This window comes from Trachypithecus francoisi, unplaced genomic scaffold (assembly GCF_009764315.1).
Source record: "Trachypithecus francoisi isolate TF-2019V2 unplaced genomic scaffold, Tfra_2.0 Lachesis_group15, whole genome shotgun sequence".
NCBI lineage: Eukaryota > Metazoa > Chordata > Mammalia > Primates > Cercopithecidae > Trachypithecus > Trachypithecus francoisi.
In genome coordinates, this window is record NW_022681460.1 from 17,083,119 (window position 1) to 17,093,355 (window position 10,237).

Here is a 10,237-nt window from a genome sequence, read left to right on the forward strand (position 1 = left end):
CCCATACTTCTTGCAGGCTTTGTTCATTTTTTTCTTCTTTTTTCTTTTGGTTTCTCTTCTCGCTTCATTTCATTCATTTGATCCTCAATCGCTGATACTCTTTCTTCCAGTTGATCGAGTCGGTTACTGAAGCTTGTGCATTTGTCACGTATTTCTCGTGTCATGGTTTTCATCTCTGTCATTTCGTTTATGATCTTCTCTGCATTAATTAGTCTAGCTATCAATTCTTCCACTCTTTTTTCAAGATTTTTAGTTTCTTTGCGCTGGGTACGTAATTCCTCCTTTAGCTCTGAGAAGTTTGATGGACTGAAGCCTTCTTCTCATCTCATCAAAGTCATTCTCTGACCAGCTTTGATCCATTGCTGGCGATGGGCTGCGCTCCTTTGCAGGGGGAGATGTGCTCTTATTTTTTGAATTTCCAGCTTTTCTGCCCTGCTTTTTCCCCATCTTTGTGGTTTTATCTGTCTCTGGTCTTTGATGATGGTGACTACTGATGGGGTTTTGGTATGGGTGTCCTTCCTGTTTGATAGTTTTCCTTCTAACAGTCAGGACCCTCAGCTTTAGGTCTGTTGGAGATTGCTTGAGGTCCACTCCAGACCCTGTTTGCCTGGGTATCAGCAGCAGAGGTTGCAGAGAAGATAGAATATTGCTGAACAGCAAGTGTACCTGTCTGATTCTTCCTTTGGAAGCTTCCTCTCAGGGGTGTACTACACCCTGTGAGGTGTGGGGTGTCAGACTGCCCCTAGTGGGGGATGTCTCCCAGTTAGGCTACTCAGGGGTCAGGGACCCACTTGAGCAGGCAGTCTGTCCCTTCTCAGATCTCAACCTCTGTGTTGGGAGATCCACTGCTCTCTTCAAAACTGTGAGACAGAGTCGTTTGTTTCTGCAAAGGTTTCTGCTGCTGTTGTTGTGGTTGTTGTTAACTGTGTCCTGTCCCCAGAGATGGAGTCTACAGAGACAGGCAGGTTTCCTTGAGCTGCTGTGAGCTCCACCCAGTCTGAGCTTCCCAGCGGCTTTGTTTACCTATTTAAGCCTCAGCAATGGCGGGCACCCCTCCCCCAGCCTCGCTGCTGCCTTGCGGTTAGATCGCAGACTGCTGTGTTAGCAAAGAGGGAGGCTCCGTGGGTGTGGGACCCTCCCGGCCAGGTGTGGGATATATTCTCCTGGTGTGCTCATTTGCTTAAAGCGCAGTATTGGGGTGGGAGTTACCCGATTTTCCAGGTGTTGTGTGTCTCAGTTCCCCTGGCTAGGAAAACAGATTCCCTTCCCCCTTGCGCTTCCCAGGTGAGGCAATGCCTCACCCTGCTTCAGCTCTCGCTGGTCAGGCTGCAGCAACTGACCAGCACCGATTGTGTGGCACTCCCTAGTGAGATGACCCCAGTACCTCAGTTGAAAATGCAGAAATCACCGGTCTTCTGTGTCGCTCGCGCTGGGAGTTGGAGACTGGAGCTGTTCCTATTTGGCCATCTTGCTCCGCCCCCCTGATTTTCTTTCTTTTAGGCATATACCCAGCAGTAGAATTGCTGGATCATACGGTAGCTTAATTTTTCGTTTTTGGAGGAACCTCCAAACTGTTCTCCATAGTGGTTGTATTAATTTACATTCTCATCAAAAATGTACAAGGGTTTCCTTTTCTCCACATCGCCACCAGCATTTGTTATAGCCTGTCTTTGGATATAAGCCATTTTAACTGGGTAAGATGATATCCCATTGTAGTTTTGATTTGCATTTTTCTGATGATTAATGATGTTAAACACTTTTCATATGCCTGTTTGTCATTCGTATGTCTTCTTTTGAGAAATGTCTATTCAAATCTTTTGCCTATCCTTTGACTGGATCATTAGATTTTTTTCCTATAGAGTTGGTTGATCTCCTTATTTATTCTAGTTATTAATCCCTTGTCTGGTGGGTAGTTTGCAAATATTTTCTCCCATTCTGTGGATTTTCTCTTTACTTTGTTAATTGTATCCTTTGCTGTACAGAAGATTTTTAATTTGATGTGATCTCGTTTGTCCATTTTTGCTTTGGTTGCCTGTGCTTATTGGGTACTGCTCAAGAAATTTTCACCCCAACCAATGTTCTGGAGATTTCCCCAATGTTTTTTGTAGTAGTTTCATGGTTTGAGGTCTTAGATTTAAGTCTTTAGTCCATTTTGATTTGAATTTTGTATAAGGATAGAGATAGGGGTCTAGTTTTATTCCTTTGTATATGGATATCCAGTTTTCCCCACACATTTATTGAAGAGACTGTCTTTTCCCCAGTGTATGTTCTTGGCATCTTTGTCAAAAATGAGTTTACTGTAGGTGTGTGGATTTGTTTATGGGTTCTCTAGTCTGTTTCATTGGTCTATATGTCTATTTTTATGACAGTACCATGCTGTTTTGGTTACTATAGCTCTGTAGTATAATTTGAAGTCAGGTAATATAATTCCTCCTATTTTGTTCTTTTGCTTAGGATAGCTTTAGCTATTCTTGGTCTCTTGTGGTTCAATATAAATCTTAGGACAGTTTTTTCTGTTTCTGTTAAGAATGTCATTGGTATTTTGATAGGGATTGCACTGAATCTGTAGATTGCTTTGGGGAGTATGGACATTTTAACCATATTGACTTTTCCAATTAATGAACATGGAATGCTTTTCCATTTTTTGTGTGTCCTAATCAATGTCTTTAATCAGTGTTTTATAGTTTTCATTATAGAGATCTTTCACTTCTTTGGTTAATTCCTAGATACTTAATTTTATCTGTAGCTATTGTAAATGGAATTACTTTCTTGATTTCTTTTTCAGATTGTTCACTCTTGACATATAGAAATGCTACTACTGATTTTTGTATGTTAGTTTTGTATCCTGAAACTTTACTAAATTTGTTTATCAGTTCCACTACTTTTCTTGTGAAGTCTTCAGGTTTCTCAAAATGTAAGATATGTCATCTGCAAACAAGGATAATTTGACTTCCTCCTTTCCAATTTAGATGCCCTTAGTATCTTTCTCTTGTCCGATTGCTCTAGGGGGGATGTCCAGTACTGTGTGGAATAACAGTGGTGAAGTGGGCATCTTTGTCATGTTTCAGACCGTAGAGGAAAGGCTTTCGGTTTTTCCCCATTCAGTATAATACTAGTTGTGGGTAGGTTATATATGACTTTTATTATGTTGAGGTATGTTCCTTCTATCCCCGGTTTTTTAGTGGTTTTTATCATAAAAGGATGTTGAATTTTTTTTTTTTTTTTTTTTTTTTGAGATGGAGTCTCGAGTCTCGCTCTGTCACCCAGGCTGGAGTGCAGTGGCGAGATCTCGGCTCACTGCAAGTTCCACCTCCCGGGTTTACGCCCTTCTCCTGCCTCAGCCTCCTGAGTAGCTGGGACTACAGGTGCCCGCCACCTTGCTCAGCTAGTTTTTTGTATTTTTTAGTAGAGACGGGGTTTCACTATGTTAGCCAGGATGGTCTGGATCTCCTGACCTCGTGATCTGCCTGCCTCGGCCTCCCAAAGTGCTGGGATTACAGGCTTGAGCCACCACGCCTGGCCTGGGATGTTGAATTTTACCAAATCTTTTCCAGCATCAATTAAAAAGATGTGCTTTTTATCTTTCATTCTTTTGATATGATGTAGCACACTGATTGATTTGTATATGTTGAATCATCCTTCCATATCAGGGATAAATCCCACTTGGTCATGATGAATGATCTTTCTAATGTATTGTTGAATTCATTTTGCTAGTATTTGGTTGCAGAATTTTGCATCAGTATTCATCAAAGATTGGCCTGTACTTTTCTTTTTTGGTGTGTCTTTATCTGGTTTTTTGTATCAGGGAAATACTGGCCTCATGGAATGAGTTTGGAAGTATTCCCTCCTGCTCTGTTTTTCAGAATAAGTTGAGTAGGATTGGTATTAGTTTTTCTTTAAATGTTTTCTAGAATTCAGCAGTGAAGCTATTAAGTCTCAGGCTTTTCTTTACTGGGAGACTTTTATTACAGCTTCAATCTCATTACTTGTTATTGGTCTGCTCAGGTTTTGGATTTCTTCCTGATTCAATCTTGGCAGGTTATATGTATCTAGGAACTTGTCCATTGCTTCTATATGTTGCCATTTATTAGCATGTAGTTGCTCGTAGTAGCCACTAATGATCCTTGGAAAACCTGCAGATATCAGTTGTAATGTCTCCTTTTTCATTTCTGATTTTATTTATTTTGATCTTCTTTCTTTTTTTCTTAAACTGGCTAAAGGTTTGACAATTTTGTTTAACTTTTCAAAAAATCTTTGTTTCATTGATTTTTCTGTTTTCTCCATTTTTTTCTGCTCTGATCTTTATTATTTATTTTCTACTACTAATTCTGGGTTTGGCTTGCTCTTGCTTTTCTAGTTCTTTAAAATACATCATTAGATTGTTCATTTGACGTTTTTCTTTTCTTTTTGATGTAGGCACTTAGAGCTATAAAAATCTCTTTTAGTACGTCTTTTGCTGTATCCCATAGGTTTTGTTATATTGTTTTTTCATTATCATGTGTTTCAAGAAATTTTTCAATTTCCTTCTTAATTTCTTCATTGGCTCACTGATCATTCAGGAGCATATTGTTTAAATTCTATGTGTTTGAATAGTTTCCAAAATTTCTCTTGTTATTAATTTCTAGTTTTATTTTATTTTGATCAGAAAAGCTACTTGATATTATTTCAATTTTTTAAATGTTTTAAGATTCGGTTTTTGACCTAACATCTGGCCTATCCTTAAGAATGATTCATGTGCTGAGGAAAAGAATGTGTATTCTGGGCTGGGCAGGGTGGCTCAGGCCTGTAATCCCAGCACTTTGGGAGGCTGATGCGGGTGGATCCATGAGGTCAGGAGATCAAGACCATCCTGGTTAACATGGTGAAACCCCATCTCTACTAAAAATACAAAAAAATCAGCCTAGCGTGGTGGTGGGCGCCTGTAGTCCCAGCTACTCGGGAGGCTGAGGCAGGAGAATGGCGTCAACCCGGGAGGCGGAGCTTACAGTGAGCCGAGATCACGCCACTATACTGCAGCCTGGGTGACAGAGCGAGACTCCCTCTCAAAAAAAAAAAAAAAAAAATGTATTCTGCAGCCCTTGGATGAAATGTTCTGTAAATTAGATCCATTTGGTCTATATTGCAGATTAAGTCTGATGTTTCTATGTTGGTTTTCCATCTGAATGATCTGTCCAATGCAGAAAGTGGGGTGTGGAAGTCTCCTGCTATTATTGTATTAGAGTCTGTCTCTCTCCTTAGCTCTAATAATATTTGTTTTATATATGTGGGTGCTCCAGTGTTGGGTGCATATATATATTTAAAATTGTTGCATCCTCTTGCTGAGTTGACCCCCTTTATCTTTATATAGTGACCTACTTTTCTTCTTATTGCTTTTGTCTTGAATTCTATTTTGTCTGATATAAGTATATTCCTGCTCTTGGCATGGAATATTTTTTTACAACGCTTTATTTTCCATCTCTGTGTATCTTTATAGGTAAAGTGTGTTTCTTATAGGCAGAAGATCAATGGGTTTTTTGGTTTTCGTTTTTTTTGTTTTTTGTTTTTTGTTTTCATCCATTCAGCCAGTATATGTCTTTTGATTGGAGAGTTTAGCCCATTGACATTTAAGGTTATTATGGACAAGTAAGGACTTATACCTGTCATTTTGTTGTTTTCTTATTGTGTTTTGGCCTTCCTTCTTTCTTTCATTCTTGTCTTCCTCTAGTGAAGACAATTTTGCCTGGTGATATGATTTCAATGTGAGGTTATCATGATGCTTGCAAATACTATTTTAAAACTCATTATTCAGGCATATAAACCAGCCAGAGTGGCAGTGGCAGAGGCAAGACCCCCATAGCACCAGCAGTAGCAACTCAGAGAAAGCACAGAGCAACACCGACTGCAGAGACCTGGTGACAGCATAAGAGGTACTAGGTTTTAAGAAATTTGTATCATGCTTGAGTATAAATTAGTCATTCTTGGCTCAGGAGGTGTTGGAAATTCTGCTTTGACTGTACAATTTGTACAACGAACTTTTGTTGAAAAACATGATCCTACAATAAAAGATATTACAGGAAGCAAGTTGAAACAGATGCACAACTCTGTGTGCTTGAAATATTGGATACTACAGGAACAGAACAATTTACAACAATAAAGCGTTTGTACATAAAAAAGGAAAAGGCTTTGTATTAGCTTATACCATCCCAGCACAGTTCACATTTTAAGATTTACAAGATCTGAGAGAACAGATTCTTCAAGTTAAAGACACTGATATTGTCCCAATGATGGTTAGTAATAAGTGTGACTTGGAAGATAAAAGAGTTGTAGGGAAGGAACAAGGTCAAAATCTAGCAAGACAATGGAACAACTGTGCATTCTTAGAATCTTTGGCAAAATAAAAAATAAATCTTAATAAGGCCAGGCATGGTGGCTCATGCCTGTAATCTCAGCATTCTGGGAGGCCGAGGCGGGTGGATCACCTGAGGGCAGGAGTTTGAGACTAGCCAGGCCAACATGATGAAACCCTGTTTCTACTGAAAACACAAAATTAGCCAGGCGTGGTGGCACATGCCTCTAATCCCAGCTACTCGAGAGGCTGAGGCAGGAGAATCACTTGAACTCAGGAGGTGGAGGTTGCAACGAGCTGAGATCATGCCATTGTTTTCCAGCCTGGGCAGAAAGAGTAAAACTCTATCTCAAAAATAAGGTAATGAAACTTTTATGACCTAGTGTGACAATTAACAGAAAACCTCCAGTGCCTGGGAAGGCTTGCAAAAAGTCATCACGTCAACTGCTTTAATATACTAAATGCACTGTAGCTCTGAGCCAGGTCTGAAGAATGTTGCCCAATTCAACAGTGCCTGAGCAATTCCAACTTTGTTAAACCTACCAACATCTTAAGTGGACTCTCTTGTGGTGGTACCCTTTAAGAGACAGATGAAAGATGCCATATCAGTTTGCACATTCTAATAACTTTCCAGTAGCACAAGAGAGATTTTTACTTGTCTAATAGTTGTAGAATATGCAGCTGCTAAAACCAGAAGCTACATCCAGTATTACTGCTAAGAGACATTCTTCATCCACCAGTGTTGTACATGTATGAAAATGGTGTACTGTATACTTGAACATGCCCCATGCTTTGTATTGGAGAGTACAATAATGCAAATTCTAAAACCACCACTATTTTAGCATAATAAGAGAAAGTCCAAAGAGATCCTATACAGACTACTCTAGATACCTTTGTTTTGTTGATACTTGTAGCTTATCACACTTTTTTTAAAAAAATTCAAGATCATTATCATTGTACAAAATATGCATTTTGATTAACACAGCTATATAGTTTTTTAATTTTTTAAAGAGAAACTATGAAGCAGTGATCTTGTCTTTAAAATATGATAGTCCTTTCAGTATAATATCTTAATTTGAAGATGTTGCCTTTAATATCTGTTGGGAAAGAAATGTTCAGACTTTTCAAATCTCTTATTATATTTTTCCTTTTTTGTTTACATAGGAAAAATGTTACTGTACAGCTGTGTGTACAGTAAGAGTCTACAGGCCGGGCGCGGCGGCTCAAGCCTGTAATCCCAGCACTTTGAGAGGCCGAGACGGGTGGATCACGAGGTCAGGAGATCGAGACCATCCTGGCTAACACGGTGAAACCCCGTCTCTACTAAAAAATACAAAAAAATTAGCCGGGCGAGGTGGCGGGCGCCTGTAGTCCCAGCTACTCGGGAGGCTGAGGCAGGAGAATGGCGTGAACCCGGGAGGCGGAGCTTGCAGTGAGCTGAGATCTGGCCACAGCACTCCAGCCTGGGCGGCAGAGCGAGACTCCGTCTCAAAAAAAAAAAAAAAAAAGAGTCTACAATAAGAAGTGGATATTTTCAAACAATTTTTTAATGGTTTAACAATTTTTCTAAATCTTTCAGGCTTCTGCAGCTATGGATTCTCACTGTGAATCCCTTGCTTGCTCATGCATAGTGTATTTGCAATACAAAACATACAGGTTTAGTATTTTTGCCTGTTATTGATTGTTTCACATGTGTAATATTTTGGTTTACATGTTAAATGGTGGATGAGTACTGTGGACTTGAATGTGGGAAGAAATTTTAATCATGTGTAATTGGTCACAAGGGCTAATTTGCAGTAGCTGTTGTTGTTTTACCTAACAATGCCTTGTTGACTTGTATGCATTAATGTTTGGATGTAAAGGCTGTATGTCTATCCAACAAAGAGCCACAATATTTAAATAGATCAACTTAATGCTACAACTACTTTGAAATGCCCAAATGTAAAGTAAAAGCCCTAATTAAGGTGGTGCAACTTTCCATAACTTAGCATCAGTAGTTCAATAAATTTGGATTGCCATGCAAGGGTTTGCATTATTAAAAAATAAAACACACACACACACTCATTATTTTAACCTGATAACAACTTAACACTATTTGCATAAATAAGCAAAAAGAAAGCTAATAAAAAGTCACCTTAACTTTATCCCCCTGCTCTTTAACTTTTTGTTATTTCTATTTCTATTTTATTGTACTATGTCTTGAAAAGTTGTAGTTATTACTTTTGATTGGTTTATTGTTCAGTCTTTTTTTGTTTTTGTTTTTGTTTTGTTTTGCTTTGTTTGTTTGTTTTTTGTTTTGTTTTGTTTTTTGTGACAGAGTGTTGCTCTGTCGCCCAGGCTGGAGTGCAGTGGTGCAATCTCGGCTCACTGCAACCTCCACCTCCTGGGTTCAAGTGATTCTCCTACCTCAGCCTCCCGAGTAGCTGGGATTACAGGCAGGCGCCACCATGCCCAGCTAATTTTTGTATTTTTAGAAGAGATGGGATTTTACCAGTTTGGCCAGGCTGGTCTCGAACTCCTGACCTCAGGTGATCCACCCACCTCAGCCTCCCAAAGTGCTGGGATTGCAGGCGTGAGCCACCATGCCCAGCCCTATTGTTCAGTCTTTTACTTAGGATAAGAGTAGTTTACATACCACAGTTACAGTATTATAATATTCTGTGGTTACTATTATACTTACTATTAACAGTAAGTTTCGTACCTTCAGGTGATTATTTATTGCTCATTAATGTCCTTTTCTTTCTGATTGAAGTACTCCCTTTAACATTTCTTGTAGGATGGATCTGGTATTATCGTAGGGTAAAAGGTTTTTTTCCTTCAGCACTTTAAATATATCACGCCACTCTCTCTTTGTAAGGTTTCCACCAAAAAGCTTGCTGCCAGACAAACTGGAGCTCCGTTGTATGTTGTTTCTTTTCTCTTGCTGCTTTTAGGATTCTGTCTTTGTTTTTTGCTTCTTGTTTTTTGTTTTGTTTTGTTTTTTGTTTTTTGAGGTTTTGTTTTGTTTTGTTTTGTTTTGTTTACACAGAGTCTCACTCTGTCACCAGGCTGGAGTGCAGTGGCACAATCTCAGCTCACTGCAACCTCCACCTCCCAAGGCTCACTGAACCTCCCTCCTGAGGTTCAAGCGATTCTCCTGCCTCAGCCTCCCAAGATGTTGGGACTACAGGCACTTGCTACCACTCCCAGCTAATTTTTGTATTTTTGGTAGGGACAGGGTTTCACCATGTTAGCCAGGATGATCTCGATCTCTTGACCTCGTGATCTGCCCGCTGTGGCCTCCCAATGTGCTGGGATTACAGGCATCAGCCACCGCACCCAGCCTAGGATTCTTTCTTTATCCTTGACCTTTGGGAGTTTGATTATTAAATGCCTTGAAGTAGTCTTCTTTGGGTTAAATTTGCTTGTATAACCTTCTTATACTCAGATATTGATATCTTGCCCTAGGTATGGGAGGTTCTAGGTTATGATCCCTTTGAATAAACTTTTTACACCTATCTCTTTCTCTACCTCCTCTTTAAGGCCAATAACTCTTAGGTTTGCCCTTTTAAAGCTATTTTCTAGATCCCGTAGGCATACTCCATTGTTTTTAACTCTTTTTTCTTGTCTCCTCTGACTGTGTATTTTCACAGTAGCCTGTCTTCAAGCTCACTCATTCTTTCTTCTGCTTGATCCTTTCTGTTACAAAAGACTCTGATGCATTGATCAGTATGCCAATTGCACTATTTAGCTCCAGATCTTCTGCTTGCTTCTTTTTAATTATTTCAATCTCTTTGTTAAATTTATCCGATGAAATTCTGAATTCTTGCTCTGCATTATCTTGAATTTCTTCGAGTTTCCTCAACACAGCTATTTTGAATTCTGTGTTTGAATGGTCACATATCTCTGTTTCTCTAGGATTGGTTCCTGGTG

General features: G+C 39.4%; 1 pseudogene; it reads left to right on the forward strand.

Annotated features, from left to right (window-relative positions):
- Positions 1-5,932: 5,932 nt before the first annotated feature.
- LOC117097986 lies at positions 5,933-6,812 on the forward strand (annotated as a pseudogene).
- The last annotated feature ends 3,425 nt before the right edge of the window (positions 6,813-10,237 follow it).